At 35.4% G+C, this 20,596-nt stretch overlaps 1 protein-coding gene across 1 annotated transcript in view; it reads right to left on the bottom strand.

Annotated features, from left to right (window-relative positions):
* Nucleotides 1–14,421, bottom strand: part of LOC131685727 (uncharacterized) — a 755,395-nt gene extending 740,974 nt beyond the window's left edge. Inside the window, exon 1 of the mRNA XM_058969637.1 lies at nucleotides 13,301–14,421. The gene's annotated coding sequence lies outside the window, so the exon portion shown is untranslated. The remainder of the gene's footprint in view (nucleotides 1–13,300) is intronic.
* Nucleotides 14,422–20,596: the final 6,175 nt, after the last annotated feature.

The raw sequence follows: 20,596 nt of genomic DNA, 5'->3' as shown, positions 1-20,596 counted from the left end.
TTGATTCTTGATTCTTGATTCTTGATTCTTGATTCTTGATTCTTGATTCTTGATTCTTGATTCTTGATTCTTGATTCTTGATTCTTGATTCTTGATTCTTGATTCTTGATTCTTGATTCTTGATTCTTGATTCTTGATTCTTGATTCTTGATTCTTGATTCTTGATTCTTGATTCTTGATTCTTGATTCTTGATTCTTGATTCTTGATTCTTGATTCTTGATTCTTGATTCTTGATTCTTGATTCTTGATTCTTGATTCTTGATTCTTGATTCTTGATTCTTGATTCTTGATTCTTGATTCTTGATTCTTGATTCTTGATTCTTGATTCTTGATTCTTGATTCTTGATTCTTGATTCTTGATTCTTGATTCTTGATTCTTGATTCTTGATTCTTGATTCTTGATTCTTGATTCTTGATTCTTGATTCTTGATTCTTGATTCTTGATTCTTGATTCTTGATTCTTGATTCTTGATTCTTGATTCTTGATTCTTGATTCTTGATTCTTGATTCTTGATTCTTGATTCTTGATTCTTGATTCTTGATTCTTGATTCTTGATTCTTGATTCTTGATTCTTGATTCTTGATTCTTGATTCTTGATTCTTTTGATTCTTGATTCTTGATTCTTGATTCTTGATTCTTGATTCTTGATTCTTGATTCTTGATTCTTGATTCTTGATTCTTGATTCTTGATTCTTGATTCTTGATTCTTGATTCTTGATTCTTGATTCTTGATTCTTGATTCTTGATTCTTGATTCTTGATTCTTGATTCTTGATTCTTGATTCTTGATTCTTAATTCTTGATTCTTGATTCTTGATTCTTGATTCTTGATTCTTGATTCTTGATTCTTGATTCTTGATTCTTGATTCTTGATTCTTGATTCTTGATTCTTGATTCTTGATTCTTGATTCTTGATTCTTGATTCTTGATTCTTGATTCTTGATTCTTGATTCTTGATTCTTGATTCTTGATTCTTGATTCTTGATTCTTGATTCTTGATTCTTGATTCTTGATTCTTGATTCTTCACTATTCACTTTTCGCTTTTTTATTATGACTTTTGACTTTTTCCTTTTTCTCTTATCATTTTTCCTTTTAACTTTTCTTGTTTCAAATTTCGCTTTTCACTTTACACTTTTACTATTCACTTTTCATTTTTGACTTTTCGCTTTCTCATTTTCTCTCTTTTTACTTTTTCAGATTCTTCCTTTCTCATTGTTTTACTCAATTTTTCACTTTTTCTTTTCTCACTATCTTACTTCCTTTGTCACTTTCTCATTATCTCATTTTCTCACTTTCTTACTTTCTTACTTTCTCATTTTCTAATTTTTTCACTTTCTCACTTTCTCACTTTCTCACTTTCTCACTTTCTCACTTTCTCACTTTCTCACTTTCTCACTTTCTCACTTTCTCACTTTCTCACTTTCTCACTTTCTCACTTTCTCACTTTCCCACTTTCTCACTTTCCCACATTCTCACTTTCTCACTTTCTCACTTTCTAACTTTCTCACTTGCTCAATTTTTCACTTTTTCATTTATTTTAATTTTTTCTTGGGTTACTCTTTTTAACTTTTTGTACGTTTTTCACCTTCACCATTTTTTTCTTATTTCACTTTTTTCTCTTTTTCTTTTAATATACTCTTTTCGCTATTTTTTTCGCTTTTTGAATTTTTTTCACTTTATTAACTTTTTTCAGTTATTCACTTTATCATTGTTTTCATTTTCTTCACTTTTTTCCCTTTTACATATTAATTTTTCACTTCTTTTTGAAGTAAACACATTTCGCATTTTCTCGCTTTCTACTCCTCTTTTATTTTTTCACCTTTTTTATTTTTTCACTCTGTTCTCCTTTGATACATTTTTAGTTTCTTTTCAATTTTTTCACTATTTTAACTTTAACTTTTTTTCATTGGTTTCAATGTTGTACATTGTTTCCACTTTTTAAACTTTTTAAAATATTTGAACTATTTCATCTTTTTAAATTTTTTTTATTATTTTTTTTACTTTTCAATCAACTTGTAAATTTTGTTTTCACTTTTCCACTTTCATCACTTTTTTAATTTTTATCGTTTTTCTACTTGTTTTTTTACTTTTTCACTTGTCGCTTTTGTAACGTTTATCACTTTCATCACGTCTTCAGATATTATCACATTTTTTGCTTTTTTAGCTTTTTCAATTTTTTGCATTATTATTTACTTTTTCGCTCTTTTCTCCTTTTGCCTGCTTTTGTTTCTTTACTTATTTCGCTTTTTTAACTTTTTTATCTTTATCACTATTTTTACTTCTATGATTTTTCATTTTGTTTAACTTTATGTTTTTTCTCACTTTTCCTACTTTCATCTCTTTTTTACTTTTTATCATATGTAAAACGTTTATCACTTTGATCACGTTTTTCACTTTTTTAACTTTTTTCCACTTTTTTCAAGTTTTTCGCTTCTTTCACTTTTATCACTTTTACCATTTTAATCATTTTTAATCACTTTTATCACTTTTGTCTTTTATTTCACTTTTTCACTTCTATCACTTTTATTACTTCCATTTTCCACAGTTATTTCTTTTTTGGTTTTTTTTCACCTTTACAACTTTTTTCACCTTTACAACTTTTTTACCCTTTTCAAGTTTTTTGACTTTTTTCCCTTTCTGTACTTTTTCCACTTTTTAACTTGTTTCACTTTTTTACCTTTATCTCTTTTCACTTTTCTTATTTGACTTTTCACTCTTATCGTTTTATTTTGAATTTGTGTTAGTTTTTGTTTACCATTTTTTTCCTTTTGTACTCTAAGCTGTCTTTGTCTTTTAACTTTTTATTTTAGTTTTATCTTCAGACTTTTGCCTTACTCTATTGTTTACTTTTTTTATTTTCGCTCCTCGCTTATTGGTTTTCTTTGCTCGTTGCTATTTACTCTTTGCTCTTCACTCTTTGCTCTTCACTTTTTGTTTTTCGTTTTTGCTCTTTGCCAGTTGCTATGTGGTCATTACTTTTTTAGTGCAAAGATGTTTATTAGGTTGTGAACCTTTGCGGATTTTATCAACTTTTAGTTGAAATTTGACAGCTCGAAAGTATTTACTCTCGAATGGTTAAATTCAACCGAGAGTGACCCATCAAATAAGTACAAACAATGTTCTCACCTTTCTTTCGGCAACATAAGCTAAAATTTTAACTATTCTGCTGTCAAATTTAACCATGCTCTAGAGCTAGGATTTTTGTAAATAATTTTCATAGTGTCAGATTCCAACCAAAAATTTAAAAAAAAATCGCCAAATGGTTCACAGCCTTAGTAGGATGAATTTTTGTATAAAGCTTGGAGTTAGCGTCAATCCCGCGCTAGCTTAGTCGTGTCACTAAGTTAGTGTCGGATTCTGATGCGACGAAGTCGAAACGCGAATTCCCTAATTAATGCACAATTTTTGCATTAAATGGCTACATTTCATTAGCCCGATATATTGGGCTGGGGATGGTGTTTCAGAATATTTTACGTGGATCTTCTGTGTCTAGTCAGAATATAAGAATGACTACACTGATCGCCTTAATACATTATGTGTTGTCAGTGTACATGTTCTGATCTGTCGCGGCACAACAATGCCACAGACTTTACTTGGTTATATGTAATTCATTCCGAGTTTCCCTTTGTCAGATATTCCGACATGAGTGAAAAATGTAATTTAAATTTGACTATTTAATATGGTACACCCCGAAAGCCGCACTCCACACACAAAATTAAATAACATTGAAAAAATGTTGAAACCCCGCATACAAACACCCTCGGGACTCCCACAACAGCATCCGGGTTCGAAGCAGCTACCATAGCTATCACGGAACAAAAAAAAACAATTTCCCGTCACAGATTATTTCGTCAGAAGCCTAATTCCCTGATCGCATTAACTCGACTATAGACTACTGATTTAAGAAAAATAATCATTAAAATTCCATTCAGTCCCTTTTTCGACATTCCTTCCCTGGGGGAAAATGAACGCAACCGAAAATCGAACTCAGTGTGTTAGTCAGTCAGTGCTATTACCTCGGGTTGCGACCGGCGCAGGCGATCGATGAGGGGAAAATAATCGAATGTTTCGAAATCTGAAGTCGCATCCCATAAGCCTGAGCCTCTAGATTTCGGAACCAAAGGAAACGATTTCCTTCCGAACGTCTCGTCGGCTCCCATCTCCAAGGGCGCGTGTTTCGTCATCCCACTATACATCCCGGAAAATTAACTGTCGTCGTGTCGTCTGACCGGTCGCCGCGTGTCGATGCGACATCGAGAATCGATTATTATTGATCCGTTCGGATCCGGCTTTACTTCTGGCCGGTGGGACACCGGACAGCTTGACCAGATACGGTAGGGAAAACCATCTAAAAATGAAAGAAGAGTTTCCCACAGAGGGGCTGACCCGGCCATAACGGCACATGGACATTCAATTCGTCGGGGGAGAGATTTTTTTTTTGGTTTCATCCTGTCCACACCGACCAGAAGACTGTAGTGATAAATAGAGAAAAATTCTGATTCACCTTCTTCCTGACATTTTTACTACGGATGGTGGCATCAGGCACTTGATCGGAGCAAGTCTCTGCCGTAACCTATAATCTCTCCGAGGGGAGTCTTTTTGTATGGTTGGGTACGTACGTGCATTGGGGTTCGAAACAAAGCAAATTCGCTCATTATAGACGAACCTCCAAAGGGGTGGTGGAAATGTGTCACTTTTGGTTGGCAACATTCAACAGCATCTACGACGCCAAACAATAGTTTCGAGTGAGTGGTTGGAGGATGGCATCCCAGAAGATAATTACTACAAACATAAATTGTTTTTGTCGGGAAGGGGGAGAAATGATATACTTGCAAAACCCCCTTTTGTGGAGGCAGGAAATGACTCGTATACATTATGTCATGTGGGCAATGGGGTGAAATTTATGACCCCCGGAAGCAGGTGGTAAATTGGAAGTTTGTTTCTCTCTAATGGCTGCGGAAGGAAATTGACAGCTCAGGATGCACCCGGAGAGGGTGGGTGTAACTGGTTCTGTTCGGAAACTTTTGCAAAACAGAAGATGCTTGATAAGCCCAATCAGTACAGTTTTTATCGGTAGAAAATAATTGAAAAAATAGTCATTATATTCGGAACCAAATCAGTTTTTTCCACAGATTTCTAATATCTAGTTTCTAGTAGCAAGTGCTATCCTTTGGATAGTAAGCTTTTGATAAGCAATCGTTGCAATTTATTTTTATCGGTGTACTGGTATCTGTGCGGTCGTTTGTTATGAATAAACTGCATGCTATCGATAATTGATGATTTGAAATCGAAGCCAGATTATTTGCGTTGCTCGCATTCCTAAACAAAATCATGTGTTGTCTATTGGCAGAGTGCTTAGTGTGGAGTCGTTTCTTAAACCATAATTGCTGTGATGCGGTCTGATATACTACTGTAGTATTGCAATTCATTCCAAAATATGAAATTCTCCGCTATCATTCCACGGAAAATTTTGCAATCCATTCCAAAACACAGGATTGTTAAACACATGGAGAAATCACACCACCTTGCTGCGGGTAATCTGGAATGCATGAATTGTTCCTTCGAGCGAGATAGAGAAAGAAGAGAGACAGAAATTAATGGGATAAGCCCCAAACCTGATAACAGTATGTATAGTCGTACTACTAACAGTCAGATAGAGACAAAATTCTGAAAACTGCCACCTGAGCAATTCCAACTAGAACGAGTCTGATTAAATTAAAAACGTTCTCGAATATTTTGGATTGAGATGAAATTTTCTACGTTTGAATTGTATGTGAGACTATTTTCAACATGGCAATCAGACCAGTTTGATTCATGAGTACTTTGTGTTTAGGGTGAATCGGCGTGCATTACTTTCAAAGAAAAATTGTTCGGCAATCGATACATGTATATACCTGGATGAGTTTCAGGAAATTAAACCTTCTTTGCGGCAAAAATAAATCCTGAAAAAGATATTTTTCGCAAAGTGATTTTGTTCGTTAAAAACTAAACTACCCTAATCCTGAAATACTAATCCAAAAAGTTTTTTTCTCGCCAATGGTCTAGGAATCAAAATTACCAGGAAATGCCAAAAGATCCTGACTCCTGCGGTAGCAGACAAAGGGTTAAGTCGTCGTAAACTTGCTCATTAGGGTGGGACAAAAAATAGATTCCAGCTCCGAGCAACTTTTTAGGTACCATTTGGGTCCTAGAACAACTGTGCAAATTCTTAGCTCGATTGGTGAAACTATATTTTTGCGCCCACTGAAACACTTCATTTTGATTATGTTCTCGCTATCTCTAGTTGTGTGCTATAACGAAACCATTAATTAACAAGTACATGGAAAACCCCGCAAACCCGAAAACGAATTTTTGTCTTGACTATTTCAACTAAAAATAGCTATTTTAACGAACTAGTTTTTAAATTTTTGCGTCATCAATTGCTGAAAAAATTGTTGCTTTTGGAAGCTATCAGTTTCCTGAAAAAAAAAACTCTGAAAACAAAAAATTTAATGCAAAATTAGCCATTTTTTATCGAAAAGGGCTGTTTGCTCGCTTTGATTATTTTCCAAAAAAAAAAAAATGATAAAAGCGGGTTCGAAGTTGTGTTGTTTTAAACAATTGTTTAGATACTAAATATGTTATTTAATCTAAGAATAATTGTGAATAACTCATTCTGCAGATAATACATTCCATCATGCGACTGAGGTCCGAATAAGACACACTACCAGCTAGGCATTTTGATGTTTCGGTGCATCAACTTAAACAGCGAGATATATTAAAAATTTGTGGTAAGAAGTTCAAGAATACAGTTGTATCAAACTAAAATAATGCCCAAGCATTGAAAAAGGTGGTGAGGGAGAATGATGTGAACAAATTATGAACATATTTGGGTCAATTTATTTACCACTATCACTATTTATATTCTGTGAATTTGACGCTCATCGAAAAAAAAAACAAAACAAACTGCAATATTGTTTACACTGAAAAAAATTCTTAGGTGGAATTAAAATTATCATGCGATGAACAAAATCATTAGTCATAACTCGTTTTCTACAACGTAGCATTTTCGTGCATTGTAAGTAGTTCGTTTCGTTTAATTCACGAACTGAAAAAATGGCATCTTGATGAACGAAAAATTGAGTAGTTTTACATATTTAATGTACGGGTTATTCCACGTCAAATTTACAACCACGATTTTAATTCCTACCAAAAATTCTTCTTGCATTTTTAGCACAAAATAATTGACATCTATTTTTTGTTTTGGCTGAATACGATAGATTTTTTTCAAGTTTTGGGCTTTTGAATTTTATGAATTGGATCATTTTTCAACCACTCATATCTCGGAAACTCTTCGTTTTACGGAAAAATTTATTAATAATAAAAAGTGCATTTTCGAATGAGCTCACCAATAAAAATCTGATATAGTTTTTTTGTTATTTATGTTATGAATTCTGCAAACGTTAGAAAATATTGAAAAAACAACCTTAAACTAATAAGTTTTTTATTCTATGAAAACATTTATAATCATATTGAGAACCTTATTACTTTACGAGATATTTCAATTAAAGCTCGCCCATAACATGGCGTTTAATGTAAAATAGCCCTTTTTAATGTTATAATTGTAATTTCTCGCAGAATATTTTGACACAGCAAAATTTTTACACAATATTTTTAACATGATTTTTATTATTTGAAGAAAAAATAAGCAAAAAATTCATCCAACTTTATAAAAAAAAACTCAATTTTTCCGGCAAGCTCATGCGAAAATGCAACTTTTTATATTTAATATTTTTTTCCATGCATCGAATACTTTCCGAGCCATCAGCGATTGAAAAATGTTTAATTTTTCTATCTTTAAAAGTTGAAAGCTCATACCTTGAGGTAAATATTATATTCAGCCATAACAAAAAGTCCTGTCAAATATTTTTAGCTAAAGAATGCAAGAAAAAAAAATTGGAATGAACTAAAATTTTATTTGTAAATCTGACGTTGATTGGCCTGTACGATGCATAAAAGTTATCATCGGTGACTAAACTATTTTTCGTGAATGAAACGAAATGATTCATTCTTTTATTAATTGTTTTATATAGTTTAAATATTTTTGGGAAGGGTAAATTTATTTTTCCTACATAAAAGGAAAAAATCGTATTTCCATATTACATGGGATCTTTTTGGATCGATGTTTGACAACATCGATTTTATTTCAAAGTGCTGATCCCTATTGTGTACTAGAAAAAATTGTTATATTTGCGAAACTTATCCATATATATTTCGATAACAAGCAACTAAAAACTAAATAAATTAAATCAATTCCTATATTTTACCAAAGTTGGTTTTATGAAACTTATTCGTAGTAGAATTAAAAATATTTTTTCTCAGTGTATACTCTTATTGTACAGTTTGCGCTCGAACAGGCAGTCGAAATCTAGTACCGCAATCTAACAAGCTCGAACGCTTGGTCGAATGCGATACGTAATGCCGCAATTTAGTCGAAACGACTGCAAAACGTTTCGAATCGAGTCACTCGAATCGAGATGCGGAATGCCACCCCAGTACTGTCATTCGACTGAAACGTCATCCGTGGACGATGACGTGGCCCGACGGCGGGAGAAGAGCTGTCATTTTCTCAAAAGCGCTGAGTAAGACATCGTGCACAGGAGGAAGAACATTAATTATATAAAATTTTCATAATTATATTTAAAGTTTGATCAGTTCAGTTAAAACTTATATATAGCTTGAATTCTAAAATTGTATATGCTATAGAAATCACAGTTTTATCACAGTGAGTTGCAGTTAACACTAAAATTGAAATATCTAACCCAACCTAAACTATATCACAGGAAAAGAACGTGATCGATTAATCGCGCTGGAAAGCGATTATAATATGGTTCAAAACCGATCAATGTAAGTGTACATATTTATCTATTGAAAACCAAAATAATTAAAATAATACTTTCAGTTTTAAGCTGTCTCACATCAATATAACGAGTTTGTGAACTGCTAAAAAGAATGTTCTCAGAACACATTGCTTTGTGCAAAGGTGGTTTTCTGCAGTTTATGAAATGAAAATAAGGAAGGATCGATCACGGACACGGGACACGGATTGTCCAACAAAAAATTATACTCACACAACCGAACATTGGATAAAACGGAGCAAATATTTAGTGTGCAGATCATTCGGAACAAAAGTACCAAATCAAAATATTTGACTCAATCGAGTCAGCCTGCATACTGAATATATTACAGGGTTGCTTGGAAGTCTTGTCAAATATTGTGGTTATCACTGAAAATTAGCAAAAATTGCGAAAATACAAGATAGCGACAAGATTACAAAACTGCCGTTTTTCGCGTAAAAATATTTTGAACAACATGTAAAAATTATCTTTGTTCCAGTACCGAGTAAATTGGAAGTACTTTGGAGCAAACCAGCAGGGAGTCCTTCCGATAATCGCTTTGTGTTGTATTTTGTATTAACGATACAGTTGAATTTTCCAGTTTTCAACTGCATCGATAATATCGAATTAAATATCAAATCGGTGTAAATAGGAGCGATTATTTTCTGCTGCTGTTTTCTCCGGGAAACCCTAGATGAATAAATACTCAATGGCCGCCTATGACAATTAAAAACATGGCATCATCTAGACCACAAAGTGTCGGTTTTTCGTATTTATACTGGATGTTTACAGTGATAACTGAAAAATAAGTTCAATTGTATGGCACTCAGCAGACATCGCCGCAAGGCGTAGGGAAGGTTTTATCAACCTAACGCGTCTAATTTACATAAACGTGCCATAAGCGGCCCTTTATTTTTTTCGGAATGTGAAATTGGTTCATATAGAATATTTTAATCTGAACAAATTAAGATTTGAACACAACCGCAACAAAACTAATTTTTTGACAACATTAGTCGAGAGGGGTGCGTCATTTTCAACAGGGAGTAGCAAAATATAATAAGAGGTGAAAAATGAAGCCAACTGGCGGATCCTGTACACTAGAGTTGTCTTCACTAGCAATTCAAAATATTGTAAACTATCTGTAAACTAGCCTACTATACAGTGCAACCAGTTTTGCTCTATTTCATCGAAGCACGCTGTCACTCTGACAGTGTACCTTTATCGGTGTAAATGGGTTATAAAATATATCCAAGAAAAATTTTTAGAACATGGCGTATTAACATATTTGTATTTGGTATGACACTACCAGAAGCTGATGTTGACAATTTAGTTGATCCGTTTGCCGGTTCCGGAGTTACGGGTTGAAGAGTGCGATCACACAGTAAATTCCTATATAAACTGGTAACATCATGATATTCAGATGGTGCAATACATATTAAAATGGGTGCAACATTACCTGGTTTTCGGGTCAAGATCAGTAATCAAAGTAGTTTTGACCACATTGCTAACCTTTGACGGTTCTTGATGCCCTTGGAGAACTCGCCAAGTTCCTAATCTAATGTCAAACCCTTTTTTCCAGCGAACTCTTATCCGATTTTTTTCAAACTTAATTTCAAATGAAATATATAATACTACCATTGACTGCTATTGAATTTCACCCGGTTCTGCCTTTTAGCTCCGGATTTACAGGTTGGTTATTGCGGTCACAAAGAAATCCCTCAGATAAACCGATACATCCGTAATATTTTCAAGGTAAAAAATCTTTTGAAATGAAGATAAAATTACTTCGATTCGCAGGACTAGATCACTAATGGTGAATCAAAGATTCTTGGAACATATTATTCTCAATCAATAATTCCGGAAGTCGTTGGCTTCAGATATATTCTAAAACTAAAGGCACTTCAGTGATGACTGAACCAATTTTCACTAACCTAGTTGCTTGCCAGGTTTGTGACAGTCGTGCACTTAAATGAGCTTACCAAGCGCAATAAAAATGTTATAAACATTCCCACAATTTTATATTGAACGTAAATTGCGATTCAATAATAGTTTAGGTAAACGAGAAAGGCACAATTGCACCACTAGGTGGATTAAAACAGATTTTTTGTTTGAATGTCGCGGTCTGACGATACGTTACCCATTTTTTTTGAAAAGGCCAACACCACGAGGCCGATAAACGTGTTGCTCTACAATACTGAGTCAGCCGTTTTCAAATAACTGAAAGTGAAAAATACTACGCAGTTGTGGGACAACAAAATGAAAGTAAACATTATTATGGAACTTTTTCTTGAAAAATATGAAACATGCTCGTATTTGCTCACATTATTTTGTGTTACATTTGATGAGATCTACAACCTATACTAGGTCACTACAAAATCACTGTAGCGCAATGTTATTTATTTATTTTATTCTTTTGGTCACTTTTGTTAGTTCACTATTTTATACGATTTATTTAACATTGCACTATTGTTCATTCCAATCATTTTAAAAGGAATTATTTTCTTAATTAATTTATTGTATTCATTTGTTTCATTTCATGCATTTTTTTTATTTTACTCATTTTATTCATTTCATGCAATTTGTTCTTTTATTTCATTTTAGTCGAATCATTTAATTCTATAGTTATGTACGGGTTGCTTTAAAAATTTATTTAATGCTTTTACAGGAAAAATTTAAACCCAATATAATGATAATATAATGCTGTGAGCTTATTCGCTATACGCTCCTCTTGAGAATTATATTCGCCACATTTCATTACTTTCGAGCATATGTAATAATGTAATATAACCTAGGTAGCCAAAGCAGCGTTCATACCGTGAATAACGAGGTATAAATTATGATTTGTCATTTTCACTTACTTACAGGATCTGTCCCTGTACAGCTATTTAAATATTTTTGAATAGCTGTACAGCCCTGTACTTGATTGCATTGGGTTTCGGCACCAATATAATACTTTCTTATAATTTTCCAGTGCAGATCGAAAGACGGTGGATTTTCTATCTTATTATGAAAAGAGTTAATTAACAAGCTTATAGATAAAGCAAGTAAATGTATGTTTTACTCAAATATTTACGAGTTGGTTTTTCATCCAATTCAGAATGTATTTTGCGCGCTTAATGTATACTCCAGCATTCAAACAAACATAGCAATTTGGAGTTGGTGAATGAAGAAGTATTGGTTTGGTAGAAAGGCGTTCGATTTTTCACGAACATCTAACCAACTAAGAAGTAAATGGTTGATGGAGGCTTTGAATGTGAATATTAGTTACTGGAAATTATCATTTGAAAATCAAATTTGATATCACTGCATGTATCTAGTTGATACGTGGATGTGTGAGGATTATTAGTTGAGTGTACAGTAGAGCTATCACCTTCCATCTCCAGCATTAAAAATGTATAAATCTGTGGAGAAAAACAATCTTATCTATAAAATCACTGCCGATCAGTGGGTGTTTTTTATGCTTTCAATTTGAATTTTTAGAAAATTCTATTCATTAAATTGCTTCATGCATTTTTTCTAACAAAAATGTGAAACTCTTCCGTATTGAGTTTCATCGAACGGAATTGCATTTTATTAAGTTTTGCCAGAAATAATTTTTTTAATATCTACGACTTTAGTTTGAATGGACGCTCAACTCTTCTCTCCGTTCTCATGACAAACAAATTTGAATTCGTTCCATGATTATTTGACCTCTCGAACCAAAGAGCGCTCAAATGCTATGGCTTTAAAAACAACCTTTGAAAGGGACCTTTTGAGGAGAAATGGACAAAGCTTTTTCATCCATAACATACAACGGACGTAAATATTCCAATTTCTTACCTAAATCAAACAGTTTTTCTGAAATTTGAATTCAAAACTTTACCAAGTCGTCCTCCCACAAAAGAGTTACAAGTTAACCCATCCCAACGACAGCTGTAAACTTCCAACTCAATCAAAAGCCGTTGGGTCCCATTCGAATCACATATGTAAAATCGCCGCCAGAGCCTGCCCATTAATCAAAAACTGAAATACAAGACAAACAACATCTGCCCATTGAAAGAAACTCAATTTCGACATTATTCTGTCCTTTCCTCCCGTTCCGGAACGTTCCACAGGGACGACCATTCCATTACGCAATAGCTAGCGGCTGAAGATTAAAGAACAACAACAACAACAACAACAGCAACGTTTTCCTCCCGGGCTGTGCCTTTCCTTTCGCAGACTGTCTTGAACTTGAAAATGAACATGCATCAAACGGATCTGTTATGAATTTCCGCTACATGGGACGGCAATTCCCTTAACGGCATCTCTGGGACGATGATGGAAACTTGAAAGTAAAAACAATCAGCCTCCTTTGTGCGGGGAGAAGAGTTTCGGTTTTGGGTTTTTCGCAAGTTTTTTATGAGTTATTTTGACAGAAAATTAAAAAAGGTTCTTTCTTACGTTTTTGTTCTTCGTTTAATCTGCTTGCGTCGTTGGATGATGCGCCTCCACGTCTATTCCAAATTCTGCTAATTCATTAGGCTTATTTTTTCCGCACCCAAGGTTAGTTGCGGTGGCATTTCGCGGAAAGCGCTGGTTCAGCTGTCGAAAAAATTGTTTCACATCCACATTTTTGTCACGTTTTATTTTCGCCCGCGGTACCGTTCGGAACCGCCAAAACAAATTTTCAAACGCACCAACATTTCACTCGTTAGCATTTTTTTCTTCTTCTGCTTCACCACATCCAGTTATATCCGTGTTTGCGGGAAAATTTCACGTTTTTTCTCGTTTCGCGCGTACGACCACAACCAAATTGAATAATCAGATGACTTTCTTTACTAGCTGTCGTCGGTGGGCAACAACAGGAAACAAAAAGAACAAACGACCCCGCCGGCGGGACTTTCACTCCTCCTCCGAGCAGCGTGAAAAACAATGGCAATTTAGAGAGAGAAAAAAACTTTTTTTTTCGGAATAGGAACTTCCGCCACCCCCTTTCCTTTCAGTGTGCCGGTCAGACTGTGGGAGGTTTTTTTTTCCAGCTCACCGCTTTTCGCCTATTCGTTCGTTTCACTTCACTAATCCCAATGGAGACACAAAAAACAATGACTGATATTTTTTCTTCCTGTTACATTCCCTGTTCTCCACACGCTGCCCTGTCACGGGCCGAAATTTCGTGATACTTCCGCCCAACGGCGAAACAAACAGAAAAAACCTGCGGGATTACATAAAACACCCTCCTGGGGAGCCAGCTGTCAAACTTATCCGGCTTCTGCAGCAGCATCCCCGGACCGGGGTGCACTCGGGAAACGGACGAATAACCATTACAGAAAACATCAGGGCTTCACGGAATTCAATCCAAAATCACAATCACGTCTCAGCGGGGTTTGAAAAAATACGAAAAATTCCCAGCAAAGGTTCGTGGAACGCGGATTTATTCACCGGAACGAATCATAGACTACGCGACTACAACGCGACAACGCGAGATTCACACACACCTCGTGCTGTTGATGGTGGGAAATTTCCCCCGAACCGACCATACAACATGTCTGGCTCTGACTGGGCGCTCAAGGATCCTTACCGCACGGTTGGCAACTTTCATCCCGATCATATTCGGATGCAATCTCGACAGCAGCTCGCTACGGCGGCGGTGAGGACTCTCATTTCCGGTGTGAGAAAATGTGCGTCTTCTGCTCTCTCTCTCTCCTTCTCTTTTCGCGTGATGAAAACGAGTGGGAAACTGTCAACGTTCGGTTATTATTCGGGGATTTGCAACCAGTTTGCGGCGTAACGATGGTAACACCATTACCTGCTTGCTGAAATCGGATCGCTCTTTGGAAAGCTCTCTCTGTATTTCTCTCTCTTTTTAGATTTGGGCAGAAAAAAGCTCCTCTGCTTCAAAGTAAACAAACGTGGGAAACAAAACCGAGCCTTTTGAGAAGTTACTTTTGCTGCTTACCCTTAAAACAAAACACAATCCTCTGCCTATTCAAATACCTGTTCTAGACGGTGTGGAGGAACTCGGATGTGAACGCGTTCGTTTTGTTTTCTTTTCATTAAAAATATACAGAGATGAAAACTGCCGAGCGCTGGAGATATTGAGAACTAGGGTTCGTCGCGGTGCGGATGTGGGCGGTAAATGGATTGTCCGCACCGCAACCGCAAAAAAATATCAAAACCGCACCGCTTACCGCAACCGCACTTTATTTACCGCACCGCACCGCGCGGTAATGCGGTAAATGCGGTAAATTTTTTTATATTTTTGAAAATTGTGTTTAAAAATTGTTCATTTGTATAACCATATATAATAAAATGTTATTCTTATTTACACGAAATTTAACTTTAAGAGACTCCTCAGAATGTAATGTTTAAGAAAAAATCAACTTTTGCATTTTCTATTAATAAATCTCCGTACATTTAAAATGCAAGCATTATACATTCAAAAACGTTGTGCTGCAGTAATAGGAAAACTTTTATTTTAGCAACCCTTCAGTTAATTGAAAAAATGTAATGAATATGTAATAAAAATGTAATAAGAAATGAAGAATTTTTTTCTTTAAATTGTCATATTTTCAATGTGTTTGACATATGAAAATTAAATGGATGATTTTCGCATTTACGTAGTAAAAACCACTTTTCATTCTTAAAGGAATTTCAACAACAAAAATTTAAAGTCGAAATACCAGTGCTTCTATATAGTAGCGCATATATTCCAATACAGTGAAATAAAAACATTGTATTTCATCAATAAGAACGACGCCATATTTGACGAAAAAAAATTGCTCTATACGTTACATCTAATCAGGAGTCCGGTCTCAACCGGTACAGAATTATTGAACATTAGAAAAACTGCTAAAAATGTATGATTTGTAACATACAGCAGAAATGTTATTAAAAATAGGGGGTTTTATGGACAAAATATCCCAAAACTCTAACTTCCGCATTTTTCAAGAAACATATGTATTTCCATTCAGAAACTAAGATTGCTCCCTTTAAAAATATATGAAGTGTAATTTTCTAAAGGCTAGTTCTAGTAAGTTCTAGCATTTAATATATTTTCCTATAATATTTTCTCAAAAAGCCAATGGCAAAAACTTCAATTAAAGTGGACGGGAGTCAAACGATGTGGTATTTGGCAAAAATAGTTTCAAAAAAGCTACAAAATAGTCTTAACCCTCCAGCACACCCGCCGTTGTATTTTCCTTCCGAAACTCTAGTGAAATCTTCTTTCAGCAACAGCGGATGCTCATTCGGGGAACCAATCGCGCGAGTGCTGAAGCGTTAACTGAAAAATATTAGGACTTAATTTGGTAGAAACCTATCGTAAATTTGAATAGAAGTACGCGAAAAAAAGTTATGTAGCGTACTTTTTGAGAAAAAGTCCAATAAAATTAACTGCATTGACTCACATTGAATTTACACAGCAATCAAAGAAGATAGAAATACGATGTTGATAAACGAATGATAGAATAATCATCCTAATTTGGACCCCTCCTTATTTTGGACGATTTAATACATTTGTATCCTTTACTGCCAATTACTTCAAATTCGTTTGGTTTGATGAAGATAATTATATTCTTTGGGTTGTGTTTAAGTCCCAGCATAATTAGTTTATCTCTAATTTCTTCAAATTAATCAAAATTCACAGTCGAATAATTGATATCGGAAACGATTCATAATTCAACGATTTCCAACAGAAATCGTAAGAAGTGATGCACTTTTAAATTGGATTTAAGAGTAAAAATTTATTGTTTTTAAATGATCTAATAATTTTGTCTCTATTTGGATCTTGCATTTTATGTATTTGAAATGGTTAGTTTGTGAAGTCTTACTTAGAAGTAGTAGAAGTAGAAGTAACTAGTGTCCAAAATATGTCATAAAAATAATAGTGTCAAAATATTTCGGACACAGCAGCAGTAATGGCAGTCCGTTTATCAATTTAGAATAACCAAAATTATCACTTTATCAATTATTTTTTTTGCGGTGCGGTTGCGGTAAAACCGCGCGGTAAAAGCTCTTTCCCGCACCGCATCCGCGGGAAAAAGTGTCTTACCGCACCGCAGATTTTGCGGTGCGGGTGCGGTAAATACCGCGCGGTTGCGGTAATTACCGCAACCGCGACGAACCCTATTGAGAACAAACGCAGGTTGAAGGAACACTACCCGCCCTGTGTTTGTTCGTCACGTGAGTAAACATGGGAGCCAAATGGAAAACCTTCTGCCATTGACTGGGGTGGGCAGGTGAGATCACGACCAGTTTTTCACACGGTTCTGCTTATAGTCAGTTTTTTCGTGGGTTTATACATCAATCCTGTGAGTGTCATGAAGGAAGTATGTGTGGGTGTATGTATTTATAAGTAAATCAATTAGGTCATTGAGCCATATGCTGTTTTTGGTATTTTCTGTTACAGCTGAGATTAAAGATACTTGGTTGTAATTGATTTAAATCTCTTGTAGATATATAAAATTAAAATTCTATGCTATATTTCACCCTAAGGAGGAAAAATTGGTAAAAACCAAAATTTCTCACTAGGGTGAAAATTTGTTGGTAAAAACCAACAGGAGGGCACAAATCCTTATTTCATACTATGTTGCGTTTCGGCTTCGCCTCATCAGAAACCGACACTAACACATTGTCGGAATAGATTAGCGCCGGCTTGACGCAAATCCCTTAAAACTAAAACACACTATGTGTTTCAATCAAACGACTGATCAAACGTGATGTCCCGTTCGAGCAGAAGTTCTGTTTATGCCGATGAGACACAAGTGAAGCCGAAACTTGTCTTGGTCCTCCTGTACAAAGACTGGTTTTTACCAACAAATTTTCACCCTAGTGAGAAATTTTGGTTTTTACCAATTTTTCCTCCTTAGGGTGAAATATAGCATAGTGCTTTCGCATAGGCCTGCTAAGCCAAGACAAGTTTCGGCTTCACTTGTGTCTCATCGGCATAAACAGAACTTCTGCTCGAACGGGACATCACGTTTGATCAGTCGTTTGATTGAAACACATAGTGTGTTTTAGTTTTAAGGGATTTGCGTCAAGCCGGCGCTAATCTATTCCGACAATGTGTTAGTGTCGGTTTCTGATGAGGCGAAGCCGAAACGCAACATAGTAAGAAAATTAAAATTGTTTTAAAAAGTGTCTACTGTCGGGAAATGAGATTGGAATAGTCTCACTTGCTAGGTGGATACTGTACTGTATTCCAAGCAGAAATTATCGCGATTATGTGTGGGGTACAATTGGCCCTTCAACAGAGCATGTCCGGCAAAGTTATAAAATACTGCTGCGATAGTCACGTTGCAATCAAGGCGCTTAACTCGGACAAATCACAATCCAAGCTAGTGATTGCATGCCGAATTCAACTAAAAGAACTAAGCATTGACAATACTATCAACCATGTTTGGGTGCCTGGACATTCCGGTATTACTGGTTATGAATTGTCCAATGAAGTAGCCAGAGCAGGTGCAGAGATATTGAATTTGTTGGTTCTCAGCCTGCTTTCCCAATTTCAATAGATTGGACGAAGGAAATGATCTTTACCTTTAACCGAGTACTGCAACTATTGGCGCAATATACAAACTTATCGGCAAACAAAGGTTTTTGGGGAGAAACCGCGATTTTGAGACCTGAAATTTTCGAAACAACACTGTCGCATGCTGATTAGGCACATAATTGGAGAGGGGGGGGGGTACATCGTAGCATCCTTTATGTTATAATTTAAAATGATTTTTTTGCGATAATTCTTACCTATTGTAACATATTTCATTTTGAAATATTAATTCCCTAAAGGGGAAAAATTGAATTTGCGCATTAGGGGAACAAAAACAAATTATTCTATTATTATTCTAACAAACTAATCACATTACACATTAAAATACTGTCAGCGGCGGGCCGCCCTGCGTGCGCCTGCTATGCCGATAGATGATTGAAGACGACTGCCGGTCGATCACAGCGAGAGAGATCATCAGCACTATCTTTCGCTGTCCCCTTTGATGATCAATCGTGGTGAATAAGTTTGATAATATGCGCCGGGTAGTAGATGTTACACCGCAATCTTGGTAGCGTTGGTTATACAGGGGGTGATTTAGCAACCAAACATCGACTTTTTGCCTTTCTCATATAGAAAGGTTATGCAATTGCTCAAAAAACCGACTTTCTAATGGAGGCCCGGAGGGCCCAGTGTCATATACCATTCGACTCAGTTCGTCGAGATCGGAAAATGTTTGTGTGTATGTATGTGTGTATGTATATGTGTGTGTATGTGCGTATACATTAACAAAATGTCCACATCGTTTTCTCGGAGATGGCTGAACCGATTTTCACAAACTTTATTGCGATTGGAATGTACAAGGTTCCCATCGACTGCTATTGAATTTCATTTAATTCTGATTTCCGGTTCCGGAGTTACGAATTGAAACGTATAGTCACATAGAAAATCTAGTTATAGTTTGTTCACATCGGTTTCTCAGAATTTTCTGAACCGATTTTCACAAATTTAGGTTTAAATGAGAGGTACAACGTTCCCATCGGCTGCTATTGATTTTTGTGTATCCGACTTCCGGTTTTTGAATTATAGGGTGATGAGTACGATCACACTGAAAATCCAGATTTCAACGTATACATCCATTAATGTAAAAAGGTGAACAATTTACGAAAAATGTGAGTCTAGTTGCTTAGATTTGTAGTAGTTGTTCACTAACGGTCATTCAATGCTTCTTTGGCAACATTGACCCCCACAGACGGTTCCGGCATTTTCGAGAAAAATGGCCATCTTTCAAAATTCACAACGATTTCTCGGAGATCGTTAAGCCGATTTTCATAAACTTAGCCTCATCACCGAACACCATAGAGTGCTGTAAATTTTTTTACGGATCAGTTGTATTGTTTCGGAAATATAGACTGAATTGTTCGGCCATATATGAAATTCCCATATATAAGCCGAAACTGAAAAATTTTCAAAGTAGGCAATACAATAAAGCTCAAAAATCGTATTCATGTATTTTTGATGTCAAACACCTTTAAGGGACCACTGCAATGTAAAATAATGTGTTGAAAGTGAAAATATTCTAGGAACACTGTTGGTTACTTTGATTGCTTTGACAAGACATGCCAAACAAAAATCTATCGTTTCATTTGAAAAAGTCGTTTTTCACTAATGTTAACAACATGCTCAACAACAAACTCGGTGTGCAAAAATAAGATTATATCCTGCAATTTGAGTACTGCGTAACTAGAACTGGTCAAAGCATGATGTGGCTCATTTATTATGATAGTACCATTAGTTTTATATTAGATTTTTCGGATTTATACAAGACAAGGTAACGGTACACAGCATAGATGGTTCGACAGGCATACGCAAAGAAACAGCAGAACTTTACCCTTCTGGATGATACAATCTTTATTTTATAACTGCTCGGAAAATTGGAATCAGTATATATTGACACGATTGATGCGCACCCCATGTTATTCGAAGATTTGTGCCCAGCCATGTCCCCTTATATCATTCCTAATGAGAAGGGAAAGGGAGACAAAGGGAAAAGGAATGGAAAATGACAACACAATACAATCAACACAAAACAGTAAACAGCCTGAATTCTTCATTCCCGGAGGAATAATTAACCCTACTGATAAAGCCTATAGCTCTTTGCCACACTGGGTTAGGAACATCCTTCCTAGCTCCCTGTACAAAAGTTCGTCTATGTATAAAAAACCAAAAATCCGATTACGAAATTGCATTACTTTAGAGCAATTACATATCAA

Source organism: Topomyia yanbarensis, chromosome 2 (genome assembly GCF_030247195.1).
Source record: "Topomyia yanbarensis strain Yona2022 chromosome 2, ASM3024719v1, whole genome shotgun sequence".
Classification (NCBI taxonomy): domain Eukaryota; kingdom Metazoa; phylum Arthropoda; class Insecta; order Diptera; family Culicidae; genus Topomyia; species Topomyia yanbarensis.
The sequence above is the reverse complement of the archived record's forward strand: the minus strand, read 5'-3'. Positions and strand labels throughout refer to the sequence as shown.